Raw genomic sequence first — 16545 nt, 5'->3', positions numbered from 1 at the left:
TGACAAAACTGACCCTTTAGGACAAAACTTGCAGGAGAAGCACTCATCCCATGCCACAGTGGAATAAGCAGCTGAGTTCTTCACAGAACAGTTGTTGGTGGGACAGAATCTAGTATAAAAATCTCAAGAGTATGTTCCTCTATTTCATCATAGCAATTAATATTTTGTTAAATTTTTTGTTTACATTGAAAATTTAGCTGTACAAAACTGCGCATCCTTTGTCAGTGGAGGCACAGCTGTACTGAACAGCAACCAAAGGCCACTGACCAGAACACAGCAACTTCAGGAAATCTCTTTTCACCACAAAGGCGGACATCATACCCACAGAATCACATAGGAGTTTGGAAGGGACCTCTGGGAATCATCAAGTCCAACCCCCCTGCTAAATAAAGCAGGTTCTCTATAGTAGGTAGGCTGTATGTATATGTTGACTGAGATTCTTCTTGTCAGCAAAGCTTCTACCTTGGACTCCTAGAGGGCGGACCTTGAACTGTTCAGGACACTGGTAGGGATGGTCCCTTGGGAGTCAGTCCTGAAGGGCAAAGGCTGAATGCTTCTCAAGAAGGAAGTCCTACAGGTACAGGCACAGGCTGTCCCCACATGCCTGCAGGGAAGAAAACCACCACTAAGGCAGGTGTAAAATAAAGCTGTGGTCAACATCTCAGTGTCCAGTTGGAGACAAGTTCCTCAGGGATTAGTGCTGGGACTGGTGCTATTTAACATCTTTGTAGGTAAAATGGACAGTGGGATTGAGTACGCTTTCAGAATGAGTTGTGCAGTACACATGCTAGAGGGAAAGGATGCATCCAGATGGACCTGGACAGGCTTGAAAGGTGAGCCCATGCCAACCTCATCAAGTTCAACAAGGCCAAGTGCAAGATCCTGCACCCGGGTCAGGACAGATACAGGCTGGGTGGAGAATGACTTAAGAGTAGCCCTGAGGAAAGGCTTTGGGGGTGTTGGTTGATGAAAGATTCAACATGACATAGCAATATGGTCTTTCAGCCCAGAAGACCAACTATCCTGGGTTGCATCAAGAGAAGTGTGACTAGAAGTCAAGGTAGGTGATTCTGCCCCTCTACTCTGCTCTCATGAGATTCTACCTGGAGTACTGTGTCCAGTTCTGGGGTTCTCAACATAGGAAGGACATCAAGCTAGATGGAGCAGGTCCAGAGGAGGGCCACAAAGGTGATCAGAGGGCTGAAGCATCTCCTTTATGGGGACAGGCTGACACAGCTGGGGCCCTTCAGCCAGGAGAAGAGAAGGCTCCAGGGGAAACTTATAGTGGCCTTCCAGAACCTGAATGGGGCTTACAGGAAAGCTGGGGAGGGACTTTTTATAAGGGCATGTAGCAATATGTCTATATGAGGGAAAATGGTTTTAAACTGGAAGTGGGTAGATTTAGATGAGATATTAGGAAGAAATTGTTTACTGTGAGAGTTGTAAGACACTGGAACAGGTTGCCCAGTGATGTTGTGAATGCGCCCTCCCTGGAAGCATTCAAGATCAGGGACTCTGAGTAACCTGGTCTAGTGGAAAGTGTCCCTGCCTATAGCAGGGAAATTGGAAGTAAGGGGGTCCCTTCCAACCCAAACCATTCTATGATTCTGTGATCAGTAATCCCGGTGAGTGGTAGAGGTCCCAGATGACTAGAGACTTGCTAGTATGATGCCTATCTGTAAGAAGGGTCATAAGGAGAATCCAGGGAATTACAGGCCTTTCAGTATAAATGTTTTTTCTCATAAAAGTCTAAAATTCAGACTAAAATCTGAATAAGAAGTAAGACAATAATGATATTGAAACACATCTGAAAATGTAGATGGAGCATTACTTTCAGGTCCCTTTGATTCCCTCACACGTTTTCTAGCCAAGTTTCATTTGGTAACTCCAATCTTCTTGGCTTTGAACACCATGCTAAAATTAGGTGCATCCTTGAAAGCCTTATTAAATGTCATTGGGTTTATTCAAGCATTTGTTTTGGTGTTTTGCCTTGTTTTGAGCAGCATAACTTAATCAGCAGTCATGTAACAACATCCAGGACATGTACAATAATAGCCTTGTGTTCTATTTTTCATTAATTGAAATGGATCTTGTGATGCCTTCCATTGTGCTTGTATTAATTTCACTTTTTTTCTGTGAACAAGCTTAGAAATATATTTTAATTAGCAATGAAATGATGCATATAATAATATCAAGCACAATCAAACCTCACATGATGATAATAAATGTTAATTTTATCCTCATTTTGGAGCCTCTCCTATTTATATTGTTATACTTTTCAGGACTTGGAAGGCTAAACCCATGATCTAGTTTAAAAAGATGCAGGTTAGGATTATAGCCAAAGTATATTCCATATCAGGAAATACATTAATGAGTGTTATGATAATGGCTTCTTTAATACTTTGACAAATAAATACAATATTCTACTTCCATTCTCAGAAGACAGTTGGAAAGTGTTGTATACTAACTAGTGTTGAGGCCTTAACATTTTTTGTGAAGAAAATTCAACATATACTGTTCAGAAATCCAATGTGTTTTTTCACATTCTGTGTCTTGGCTGCAGCTGAAAGAGTATTTTCAATAATAACCCTTGGAGTTAAAAAGAAATAAATATTATCCAGCTTTTTCAGATGTCCCCATAATTTCTCAAAGTCCTTCCATTTTATTAGTCTTGCTGTAGAGTAAGGCTGAATAATGAAACCTCATTTATTTTGATAATACTCAGTAGATGTGTGGTGTGTTTTTGTGTTGTTTTTTTGTTGTTGTTTTTTTATGGCTGTAGTTTTTTAAAGACTTCTGAGGTCACTTTAAACATTTTTACTGTTGAATCCAGTTTCTACTGTAAAGTATTCCTTCTGAGTAGCTGTGTTTCTCAAGAGCTGAAAACTGCACACATTTGTTACAATCATTATACATCAGAGGTTCCAGGAGCAAACCAATAGGCAGCTGTGACTGGATTGTTACCACTGAGAGCCAGAAAGTCCTTACAGCAAACAGGATTGACAAGAACACTGCAATAATAGTCCTGCAATGGCTCTCTGTTGTTGAAAATATTTGGTATTGCAGAGGGGCAGCCTATGTAAGCCTTCAGAAGCTATCCAGCAGAGCTGTGTTTTACTTTAGTCTTTTTTTACAGGGAAGCAACCTATTTATTTTGGGAAAATTATGCTTGTGTAGGAAATGTTCATTGTTAAAGATAAAAGTAAAACTGTGTGACTTAATTAGCAGCCGGACCTAAAAGGAAAGTGCTGACAGTTAAGTCTGTGGAGAAGTTTACACAAGTACTATATGTTTAAAGCTTAAATATGGTTACATGAAACATTTTACACTACTTTTTAAATATCAGACTAACTTTTTCTATTTATAAAACGTATTTTATGAGTTCATGCTCCAAAGTAAATGCACGTAGTTGCTAAAAGAAAGATACAGTTTTTGCTTTTGCTTTTCATGCTGGCACTTCTAAAGCTCATTGAAAAAAAAATTGGAATCTTTGTCAATGATGTGTTTAAAACTGTTTTCATTTAAAAAAAAAAAAAAAGAAAAGAAAAAAAGAAAAAAAAGCAATCCTATATAATCATATCCTATGATCCTATATAAGATCATATACAAATACCCAAATACAAATTTCAGGCAATTCATGGTAAATATGAGCTACAGTTCCTTTTAGGGATGCTTAATATAACAAAGGTATCTGGCATCAGTATTTCCAGAAGCAGATGCAGAAAAAAGTTCCTGAAAAGGATCAAGCTGCTGGTAAAGAAGAAAAATCTCAAGGTGGCACTACTTAGAAATAATTTGAAGAGTCTTGCTTTGTGGTTTTTTTCTATACAATAGTACTTCTCAGAGTGCTGCAGTATTTTGTTCAGCAATGAGCAGAGTGATAATTCTGATGTATCTCTCATTCATGTCACTTTCCCTCACTTAGTAACAATTTCTTCTTGGTTTTATGCCATTCTGCCCTGTTACTCCTCTGCATAATACATCAAATACTTTTTCTCAAACTGTTTTAACTAAACTACTTTTTCTAACTTCTCTCTCTAGATCACCTCCCAGATTTTTAACGTCTGCTATATAAGCCAAATTCTACAAAGTTCCAGTTCTTTTACTCCTCACATTCCTTTGATTTCTCATCACTGTCATAGGAGTGAGTCTGCACAAGAGGGTGTCAAGGTTCTTTTCACAAAAGTAAAATGAAGCATAGACTAAGTTCTTATTTTTATTAGTATATAAAGACATTCTCAGTTTCATCCATTTCTTGATGTCTATACAGTTTGCAATCTCAGCACAGCAAAGTAGGTCTGGTTATATTTGGCATAAGAAGTGTTACGCATCCATGCATCCGGTAGCTTACACAGTATGATACAATATGACACTTTGCTATTTGTAAGTCATACGTAAAACTTTTTTATCTGAGGATTATTTCTGAGGCGGTTTTAGGGTATTCCACTTTAAACTTCTAAGAGTTAAAGTCTAAATAAAAAGTCAAAGAGGAGATTTGAATCAAAAGGGAATATTATCACTACAACATTGGGTGAAAAAGCCAAAAGTAAACTAAAATTTTACTTTTACCTCTATTTTATAGAAAATTCTAATCACAAGAATATGCCACAAAGAAGGTTTTGCTTCCTTATTGAAAACTACTTTTGGACTAAGAAGAATATACTGAATGGGTTAACCAGAAGAAAAAGAACTGCTTTATAATACCTGCCATCTATGATTATTATAATCTTGCAGACAAATATAATTACAGTGTGTGATGTCTGTTTATGTCTGTGAAAGCTTTGATTGTGTAGCCTTGTCTGTATTACACTGCAAAACAGCATAAACAATTATATAGTAGATCTAATCCGGTGCTAATGCCCTGAGCTATGGGTGTCACTTCGAATTGCAAGGATTTATGTGATATTTATATCTGCCTTTTTCAGGTGAATTTGATCACAATGCACTTAGTGTTTTACTAATTTGTAGAGTCTAGAAGCTGATTAACAGACTGCAGAAATAAGTGGAATTACTTGAATACGAGCACATACAATAAAATAACAATTACTCTATAGTTTCATTATCTGATACAGAAATTAAAAAGGACGTCCCAGTATCTTTGTAATGATTAAAATATTAAGATAGGGTCATTTAAATTTTAAAAACATAGTTTATAATAACATTTTGTCAATGAGCATGTTCCACTCAAAATAAAAGCTCTTAGGCCACATCTCTACCTCATGCTTGAAAAATTGTGAGCATATGAAGGCAATAACCAGCAACAAGTGAACATTCTATTTTATTTTTATTTACAAAAATAAAAACTTTAATTTATATGAGCATTAGGTAAGAAATGGACAGACAGTACTGAGCACAACTTTCATAGATAGCTAATGTCTTTTCTCAGCTTGAGATCAAATTGATCATCTAATCTATAGGTAACTGACCAAATAACCAAAGGTTTACAGAGAGATAGCAGTAAGGCTTTAGAATACGTGTTTGATGTGTATGTGGGGTGACTAAAGTAAATAAGAATACAAATGCTCATCATAGTGAGTTACAAGTGTCTCTCGCAGTAGTGCCCAGATTGTAAGTTTCTTTGATTTCCCACTTACTCGCAGTGATCAGGGTATAGAAAAGAATAAACAAGAGGAGTCTGGTGTCACAGCCTTCTCCTGGGGTTTTGGATGCCTGGGCTTAGAGCCAGCAGTGGCAGTGCAGCTGTGTGGCCTTGAATTGGTGAACTGTTTGAAAAAGAGCTGTGAGAAGCATTAGCAGAGGCTGACCCCTTTCACTCAGGAGCTGCATTAAAGCTGGGCAATTGCCCTTGGTCCTCGCTTGGCCATGTACCTCACTGATGTGACCCTGCTTGACCCCACACCTGCCTCAGTGCTTATAGACTTTTGTATTCTGTCCCAACATGTTAACTGACTTTCCCCAGATGTGCTTTGCTCTCTTTGTTCTCCTACCGTGCAACTGTGCCACTTGTCATCCAGGACATTATTCCTGCAGCCCTGCTGCCTCAGCTCCTGGCTTGGCCCCCCAGCAGAACAGCTTGCTATTGCAGCTTTGTCTCTATTAGAGCCAAACATGAACACAGTTTGATTGCTGCTAGAAGGAAGAAAGCATCTGACAAGGATGATGTATGTGTTTTGCTCCACTCTCTTTAGAATTAGTTTACAATTTGGGTGAAACACAAGGATTTCTTCTTATTGTGCACTTCTGTGTCACTAGAAATTCTGCAGTTCTGTGAGTGCGGGAGTCAGTAACTGGAACACCAAATGAGAATAGTGACAGCTCTGATGTCTCAGTATTCTGATGTGTAATATTTTAATCTTGTTCAAATGTTGTTGTTGTTTGTTGTTTGTTTGTTTGTTTGTTTGTTTTGAAGTAAATATGTAGGATCAAGCCTTTGTGTGCCAGTAATTGAGTTATCACTGTAATGTCATCAAAGATATATTCTTTACATTGTGAATGTAAATCAAAGCAGGTTAAGGTTACACTGGCATAAAATGCACATTGGCTGTGTTATTTCTATATAAGAAGTATATATATTATTATTATATACTTATATATTACTGACTGAAGAAACTGCAGTGACTGAAGGAACTGGAGCTGTTTAGTCTGGGGAAAAGAAGGCTAAGGGGAGACCTAATTGCTCTATTCAAATACATGAAAAACGCTTCCAGTAAGAACAGGGTTGGTCTCTTCTCACTGGTGACAGGTGACAGGACAAGGGGAAATGGCCTCAAGCAGCAACCAGGGGAGGTTTAGGTTAGGTATCAGAACAAACTTCTTTACAGAAAGGGTTGTTAAGCACTGGAATAGGATCCCCAGGGAGGTGGCTGAGTCACCATCCCTGACTGTGTTTAAAAACTGTTTGAATGTGGTGCTCAGGGACATGATTTATTGGAGGGTTGTTAGAGTTAGGGTAGTATGGTTAGGTTGGGGTTGGATCACACAGCTATGATCACACAACTACTATAATTAAGGATGAACATCTCCATTCATCCTCTTTAGGTTTCAGTTTGTTCCATGTATATAGCAATACATTTAAACATTTGTATTAAGGCTCGCATTGGCACAAACACTCAAACACACTTTAATACATGTATGATTTTTTTTAAAAATAACATTTTAATTTTCATATTCTCTAAAATGAAACTGAATTTACATTAATAGTCTTTCATTTTTTATATATCAATCATATAGAATGCAAAAAACAAAACAGATACATACCTATGTCATGAATCAATACAAATATTATATTCCTGCTTTCATTTCCTTCTTCAAGAAACAAAATTATTTCCTCTTTAGCTGTCTGTTACAGGACTGACCACAGCCTCCCAAGCCCCTGTGAATTTCTAACTAATTGATTGAATGGTGTTTATGATGATATTGGTTTTAGTAAGTTCAATTAGCCAGTAAAATTAAGGAAAGTAAAAAGGTTTTTTGAAAGTGAAGAGTGCCAAATTCAGGAATGTATGCAATTTTAAAAGTAGTCTTCCTAACAGAACACAGAAATAGCAGACATATATCAAGATAAATAAAAGGAATACGTATGCATCTACCCCTGAATGAATTAAACCATTATTTTGAAAAGCGTTTCATTAAACACTTGAGGATTTCAAAAAGGAAAATAGATTCTAAGTACAAGGCTGTGGTTTGTTTTTTTTTTTGCGTTCTTAAACATCTGAATCTGTTCTGCATTTTAGCAAGTCAGGAAGAAAGCAAACTACTTGTGTTCTTTTCCAAAATAGTGCAAGTTCTGCACTTTCTGGATGAGGACAGCAGATGGTTAGCACATACTTACCGTGTGAACACCTGAATTCCTTCATAGTGAGCAAGATGGTGTTGTTGCAGCATAAGAATTTCAACAAATACCACCCAAATGTTCAAAATGCCTTCCAGCCAAGATCAATAAGATTCTACTGTTTGTTTCTGTTTATATATATGAGCCTGTGTGCTTATATCTTGAATATAAGAATAACTGAATTCCCAGAGGATCACAGCTGTTTATTTTTTAATACCAGAGCAGAGATTCAGCCTCTAGCTGGAAGGGTGTGCTTTTGCCTAGAACCAAGAAATGAAGTCTAGTAGTATGGTATACCAGTCCTCACTTTATCTCTGTGGCTTGTTATAAGAGTTTTGATGCAACACTTCTGCTAGAGTTAAGTAGGTCAGGTCTGAGTAAGACCTAGTAAGTAAATAATGGGCCTCAGTAGAAACTCCCTTAAAGGGAATTTCAATAACCAGCCATGGCATTGCACTTTGAATGATGCACAATAGTGTAAGCTTTTGGCCAGGATATGCAAGGTGCTGCTTAAATGCAAAAATACATAACAAATATGATATGCCTTTCTCCACATCTAAAGTGACTGATTCTTTTCTACTGTCACTTCATGACACTTACGCAAAGATACACATTTATACTGAAACTGCAGACACCAGTGTTTCACAAAATAAAAAACTCACCTTTCTACAAATGATAAAAACTGCCTTAGTCTGAAAATCTAAGATAAAACATTTTCTTCTAATTAAAAGAAATAAAATAAAATAAAGAATTTCCTTAGTAATTATGTTAGACTGAAAAGTGACAAGTAGAACAAGGTATAAGCATATCAGTAATCAAAATTTAAAAATTGTTCATAACAAGGAGAAAAAAAAACCACATTTCTAATAAATATTCCATCTTTTCTATATGAAGCCGACCTAGCATTATTTATTCCTGAGTCACACACACAAATGTTGCTGTGCAGTGAACCATAATAGCATGAAAGTGATCATTCTGCAGATTAACAGGATCTCAGTAGGATTTTCTTTCTAAATATAAGCTATATGTTATATGTGCTGGCAGAGTCTTAAAATGATATTAATGTCTTGATATTGGTGTTGCCAAGAAAGCATTGATACTTTGAACCACTGCTGTTGCTATGCAATTCTGTCATTTCAAAACTTGAATGAAATCTAGGTGTCTCAATGCTAGTGTGTATCAAACTCTTTTTAAATTACACAGCAAATATGTGATGAATGAATAAATCATTTTGAAGTTATTGGCACATATATCTGAAAATATACTACTTCTTAACAAGCTTTCATAAACAATTTAATTACCCCCTCTGTAAGAACAATTGGACAAAATGCAGAGTGCATGAAGGGAAAGCTGTTTGTTTGCAGACAGCATTGAATGTGAAGGTGATCCTGTAATTGGCTACAGTTTTAGCTTTTCCATCATCACACTCACACATGAAGGTCTTCAGTGTTTGTCCAAGTTATAGACAATCCATGGACAGTTTACTGGATCTTCAGTACACTGAATCTTTTCAGAAACCACTGTGAAGAAAAAAATGCTTTCTCTAAATTATTGGTCAGCTGAAGATTCTGCATAGGAAAAAGCTGATAACAAATGTCTATAAATTCCTTTTATTTATTACACATTCAGTTTTAGCACTATGGCATTTGTGAAGTAGAGGCATGCTTGTGCACGTATCCTGTAATATGCTTGGTGTTGGTTTTATACCAGTTTGGTACTTCTAACAGTGTAAACAGGCAGGACTCTCATTTGTCATATTTGGAAGCAAAATGATCTCAGATGAATTTTTCAAATTAAATTCTCATTGATCTTACGGATGATAAAACTATAGAGTACAAGAAAAAAAAGAAAAAAGAAAAAAAGAAAAAAAAAACAACAACAACATAACAGGGTATACTGGGAAGTGCTCTCAAACAATGGCAACTAGTTCCCAAAGGGATGTTCCCTTTCACATGTAAAGTGTACCAGGTATTAAAGAGAGAACTCAGCATTTCCAAGGAGACCTTATTGTGGTCTTCTAGTACTTGAAGGGAGCTTATGTGCAGGAGGGGAACTGACGCTGCATAATCTGATAGTGATAGGGTAAAGGGGAGATGGCTTCAAACTAAAAGAAGGGAGATTCAGGTTAAATGTTAGAAAGAAATTTATTACTCAGAGGGTGCTACAAATTGCACAGAGAGGCTGTGGATTTCTGGAGGCATTTAAGGCCAGGCTGGATGGGATCCTGGGCAGCCTGATCTAGTGGCTGGCAACCCTATGCACAGCAATGACACTGGAACTAGATGGCTTTAAGGTCCTCTCCTACATAAGCGATTCTATGATTTCCTATTTCAGTTAGTTTTATGAAATGCAAGGAATGATTTTAGAAAAGTCTTATATACATTTTAAGAGAAAACAGGCCCCATCTGAATGGAAATATAGACTAGACACAGCTGTATCATTCTACAAGGTGAGATAAGGATATCACAACTTTCTGTTAATCTATCAAGTAAGTTGACATCTGCTGCTACTGAGATAATGTAAAATCTAGAAGCTTCTATCTTTCCACAGATGTTAAAAATTCAGTAACTAGTAGAAGGAACTTTTTGAATGCTGATACATTAAATCAATAGAAAATAAAGATAATTCATTAAAATGTTTTTCATGTGAAACAGGTATTTGGCACAGGACATCAAAACATGATGACCTTGAAACAAGAAGCATTTAGAAATCCTGGATTAAACAAACCTCTATTGAAATAGAAATACATGATTTAAATGTGTTCACTGTGTGCAAGTTATCTATGAAAATAAAATTTGCTGTATATAATGAGGAAGAAGGAAATAATACACAATATATATAAATTAGTAGCATACTCACTTGCTAAACTGATTTCAGTCCTGACCATCTTATCTCAAAGAAGATTAGATCCATAATAGAAGGGGATTTCAAAAAATGTCACAGAAAACAGGTAAATGGCTTGGCAAATCTGATCAGCAGCTTCAGTAGAGAAAAGAAGAACAGAGTAAAATACGCAGAATAAAATCAAATAATAGAATACATGCCGTGGAAATTCAACCTAGGGAATGCATTGCCCTGAGTTACAGTTATAGTCCAGTGAATATCTGATTTGGAAGACATATAAACTTCCATGCTATTAAATCCAAATCCCCCTGCAGAAAGTTAGAAAAAGACTGTTCTTCTAGGTAGATTATTTCAGGTATGGTTTTGTGTAACTTTCCCTGGTGTAACTGCCATTGACTAAGATGGGAATTAGATTGAAAACGTAGAGGATTTCTGATTCAAAATATATAGGTGAATGCATTTTCAAAAGTAAAACTCACATTATTTTCCTGAAGTATGACTAGGTACAGGCTTGATTTTTGCACCAATATATTACATTTCTATTTCTGATTCTTCTATATTTGGAATACTGAGAGTGAGAAAAATTCTAGATTGGATTTTCTGCATGGAAATTTTTTTCCAATTTGTTTGTTTAGTGCAACACATATTGTAAAAATAATATTTTATCTGTGAAAACAGGAGGATATTCAGTGCAAAATACTTTTAATGTTTCTTCTAAGGTGCTTTATTTTAAGCTTCCACCAACTTCAACCCTTCCTAACTTACTGTATTTTAACGTAATTTGTTGTCACCAGGAGCACTACTGCTAGTAAGGCAACAAGAGTGATTGCCGTTGCCATTCACAGATGTATTGTATATTCAGATAATTAGCTCTAACAAAAACATCTCTTGTTCTCAAGTAAGCATACATTAGCAAAACTATTAGCAAGGCTAGTGCAGCTGATCTCAGCTATAACATATTCTGCATGTCTGATTATGATATTTTATCTATAGAAATGTCCTTTTAAACCCTCCAGATGAGTGTTAAGCAATTATTACAGCATTTCACAAGACCTTCATGGCATAGGAGGAAACCTTTCTCTGCTGTTACGTAAAATAAGATTTCTATATGTATGTGTTATTTATCCATGATCATTTAGAGTTCAAAAGTTACCCCTAAATATCACAGTCTTGGGGTAAGTCATATGGTACTATCAAGATATTTGTAATTCATCACAACCTTTTTGTGTTTAATAACTTTGTTGTTAATCTATGAGTAGGATGTCCTTCAGTGAATGAAATCTATTTTTACAGCTGTTTTAAAATTGATTAGATTGCAGGCACGCCTACTGAAATCACTCAACCAATTGAAGAAACAGAATGAGATTTGGATTATAGGGTTTCAGATAATACCAAGTCCCTTGTGAAAGGTATGTTATTTCTTCTCTTTGTTCTGCTTTTGGAAAAGTATAGCTGTGGGATGGGTTTTTTTTCCAACTGCATAGGTCACAGGAGTTAAAGATTTCCAAAGCAAAATCGGAGTCTGTGTTCTGAATAAAACTAATCTAGAGGAGAGTGATTTGCAGGAGTGTTTGGTATGCTATGTATGATCATCATTAGAGTCCTTTCAAGGACATATAAAGATCTTCTTTAACTGTTTTTTTCAAAATAATTAAAGTATTTCAGTTATAGTTATTATATAACCACATCATTAGTTAGCAAAGCTCTTACAGTGAATCATGCTTCATGTTATATTATGTAATTATTAAAGATAACCCCCCCTTCTTTTTTTTTTTCCAAAAGTGGCAACAAAAGTTGTTTCTTTGCAGTAGAGATTGAAAGGCTGCTTCCTTTGTGAGAATTCAAAAAATGAGAGCAACTGTTTCAAAGTATTTCAACATAAACAGCTTCTTCAGCTCAACCTGGAAAACATAGTGATTCCACACACACACACACACACATACACACAAAATAGTGCTAATTACAGCTGAGGATTCTGCTGATAAGCTTGGCATTTTTCTTTCAGAAACCATTAGGCCTACTTTTATTTTTTATGGACTGTTAAGGTGCTGAAGTTTTCTTCAAGTCAGATTCTTATATATTTATTTTTCCAGAGAAGTCTTTTGTTTGTAGGAAAAGATACATGAACAAATCCTGGAAGAGTACATTTATAATATAAACAAAAACATTTACCTTTATTTTTTACTAAAACAATGCTCATTCATCTGAAATACTTTTGTTCATTTATGTTCTGTAACTGTAGTGAGTTAAAAGATGTTGACTCAATATACCTACACTGATGTTGACAAAACATACAAGTTTGTTTGTATGTAAATATAAGAGGGAGAGTTAATTTATATTAATATAAGGCTTCCGCTAACTAGAATGATACATCAGTACAAGTTCCATGACAATCTGTCCTGTTTCATTCAGTAGCGTTATTAATTTGGATCACAGAACAGGAAATATTTCCCACATTTGAATATTACACAATTTTAGAGAAAATGTAAGCATAATAGAAAACAGAATTACATTCAAAAAGTTCTTAATAACCTGGAAAGGTGATGCTGAAAAGAGGTTGCTGGAAGGAGGACCAAATGCCAGTTTTATGTGCAGGCAGCCAGCAAAGATCTATGACAAGGTTTGATTCTATGACAAGGTGATCTGCTTAGTCTATGAAAGTAAGGCTGTCAGTGTGGTCTACCTGGACTACAGTAAAGCCTATGACACTGTCCCCTACAACATCCTCATGGAGAAGCTGGTTTGAATGGGCATATGCTTTGCTGGGTGAAGGAATGAAGTGATGAGCAAAACTAGGGAGGTCATCCTACCCCTGTACTTGGCACTGGTGATGCCTCACCTCGAGTACTGTGTTCAGTTTTGGGTACCTCAGTACAGAAAGGACACAGAGGTGCTGGAGTTGGTCTGAAGAAGGGCAACAAGGCTTGTGAAGGGCTTGGAGAATATGCACTTTGAGGAGCAACTAAAGGAACTGGGGCTGTTTAGTGAGGGGAAAAGGAGGCTGAGAGGAAACCTTATTGCTCTCTTCAAATACATGAAAGGTGTTTCCAGCGTGAGCAGTGCTGGTCTCTTCTCACTGGTGACAGATGACAGAACAAGGGGAAATGGCCTCAAGTTGCACCAGGGGAGGTTTAGGTTGGATATCAGGACAAACTTCTTTACAGAAAGGGTTGTTAAGCACTGGAATAGGCTCCCCACAGAGGTGATTGAGTCACCAATCTGGGATGCATTTAAAAAATGCCCGGACGTGGTGCTCAGGGACATGATATCATAATTTAGCTGATGGTTCTCAGTTAGGGTAGTATGGTTCGGTTGTGGTTGGACTTGACGATCTTGAAGGTCTTTTCCAACCTGAGGAATTCTATGATTCTATGATCAGCTATACAAGCAGAGCCTGGGCCTGCAGAACAAGATCTGAAACAGCAAATCTATTCACTGTTGCTTAAGGCATGTTGAATTATTATTTTGGTCTGTTCAAAATTGATTGGAAAATCATTTAGTCATAGTGAATGATGGATATATCAAGATATGCAAATCTGAACAGAATACAGAAAAAGAGAAACTAAAGCACAGAGAAAACTTGATGTATGGTGACACATTGAAAGAAGGGAGCTGAAACAGACTGAGAGGGGCAGTAAGGAGAGAGTATGCTTGCAACCCACCCTATGTCAGATATAGTGAGAAAGATGAGGTTAAAATTTCAGGAAAGAAAATTTAAACTGTACATTGAAAACCACCATGTAATTGGAAAGTATATTAACATATTGGTGTAGTTAGACTCAGCAGATTATAGAATCAACATTAGTTACATGATCCATAAAGACCAGACTAGTAGCTTTGTTCATCTCAAACTCAATACCACCACAAAGTCAGTTGTTATGACTTAATAAATAATTAATGAACACAATCTCTATACACTAATCTCATTTACAAAAGTCTGGCTGAAAACTTACACATTTACATAGGATGCTAAGTACAGTTTATCTTTGTAAATATGAAAGTACCAGTTGCTTTAGCATGTGGGAAAGATAAATTTTTCTTCTTGGTTTGTCAGTGGTTCACCTCTGAGCAACACTGTTTTAGTAGGTTATGTTGTCATTTAACAGTATCCAGAAGACCCTGACATTTTAAAAGATTGGTATGAAGGGATTTAAGGTGATAAAAGGAAAATTTTCACCGAGTTAATATTAAGAAAACCAGAAAGAGTGGGACAAAAGGAGGGAAGGGGATTTTGAATATGAATAGCTCTCAAAGATAATCTGCTGTAAAAATAAGCATGACTCCCCACTGTCAGATTCCTTTCTATTAATACAACTTGAAGATGCAGGGCTGAACATCAGCCAGAAATTATGAAGCATGCTTTAGCTTGACAGCTAGATATGAATAGAGTGAGAAAAACTTTTGGAACCTACTAAGTACCAGGTACAAGTACAGGTATTATCATCTTTTCTGTACTTATTGTCTTAGTGCTTGCTTATCTTTTGTTTGATTGCTTTTGTTTTGTAAACAAATACATTTATTTCCCCATTGTCTCAAGGCCAATGAATTTCAATGTTATTCTATGCTACAAAATTATTCAAGTAAGTGCCAAACCTGCAGATGGGTATAATCAAGCGTTCTATCTTTTCCCAACGCATTTTTAGAGGTTTACATTGTCTCTGCTTTTACTGGAGAGCTGCTAATGTAGAAGTCCGCAAGCTTTCAGAGGTTAACCAAGTAAATTATTTGAATCTGTCAGAGCATCTTTTAATCCCTTGATGATTTTTTTGGGGGGATTAGATTTCAGAAAATACATCTGGACTAATTTAGATTGAGTTCATTCTGTTTTGCAAGAGTACGGTAAATTAGATGATTTATTATGGTCCCTTCCTATTTTCAGAGAGGGTATGTGTATATCTACTGTGAAATTGAAATAGATATTGCAGTATGAATGGTGGCACAAATTACCTTTAAGATGATTAACATGGTCAGCAAGAGTAATGACAACCTTACAGAGCTGCACAGGCTTTCTGGCATTCTGGATGCATGGTCACAGGCTCCATTATTCTAATATGCCACGTTTCCCTGCTGTTTCTACTTCTGTCCTCTTCCTCTGTGTAATGTATAACCCCTACTATAGACTTGGATATTATATTCCATCAAGTACACTTTAATATAGGGCTAAATTTAAAGGGAACAAATATTGTCAAAAGTGAATGTCCCTTTTTATATATTAAACATACAGATCAAATTCAACTGAATTATTGCAAATTTATAAATTTGCATGATTAGCTGAACTATCATTGCTGCCCCTGTGGGTCTTCCCACTTTATAAGAAGTGACAGGAAATATGACATCACTTAGAATGGAATGAGAAATTGACTATAATATGAAGATTTACCTGGTTGTTTACAAAGAGTAGCTCCTTTGGTATCCTTTCCTATGACTTCAACTATGAAGTGACAAAATACGTATTTCCACAAAAAGAGATTGGTTGCCAGGCTTCAGTAGATCTTGGGTATTGGAGTTTGTAACCATTTCTTGAATATTTTGTTCTATTTTTTTTTTTTTTAATCTTCTGAGCTATTTTATAAAGATGATTCTTAATTAATTGATAAAAAAATAAAGTCTATCTGAGCAAGAAAATATGGGCATTGAAAGGAATTTACGCAGTCTTCTTATTAATAGTATATTCAATTACTCATGGCTCAGCTGATATGCATTTATTTACACTCTGAACTCTTTATTTTTAGTCCAAGGCTTTCGTTTCTTAAGCCAGACCTTGCAGCACTAAAGGAAACAACTCAATAAAACCAATTTGGATACAATGCTCAGAACTGGTACTTAGTACAATATCCAGTGTTGGTGACATGATGTCTGGAGCCCTGCCAATGCTGATTTAGCAGTATATGCCAGCTCAGTGAGTCAGA

General features: G+C 36.3%; 1 long non-coding RNA gene across 1 annotated transcript in view; it reads left to right on the top strand.

The window, feature by feature from the left end:
* Positions 1–16545, top strand: part of LOC140253588 (uncharacterized) — a 116423-nt gene that overhangs the window by 93465 nt on the left and 6413 nt on the right. Inside the window, exon 3 of the long non-coding RNA XR_011903907.1 lies at positions 11949–12045. This is a non-coding gene — a long non-coding RNA (uncharacterized lncRNA). The remainder of the gene's footprint in view (positions 1–11948; positions 12046–16545) is intronic.

Source organism: Excalfactoria chinensis, chromosome 5 (genome assembly GCF_039878825.1).
Source record: "Excalfactoria chinensis isolate bCotChi1 chromosome 5, bCotChi1.hap2, whole genome shotgun sequence".
Lineage (NCBI taxonomy): Eukaryota > Metazoa > Chordata > Aves > Galliformes > Phasianidae > Excalfactoria > Excalfactoria chinensis.
Note: the sequence above shows the minus strand (reverse complement) of the source record. Positions and strands in the feature narration are given on the sequence as shown.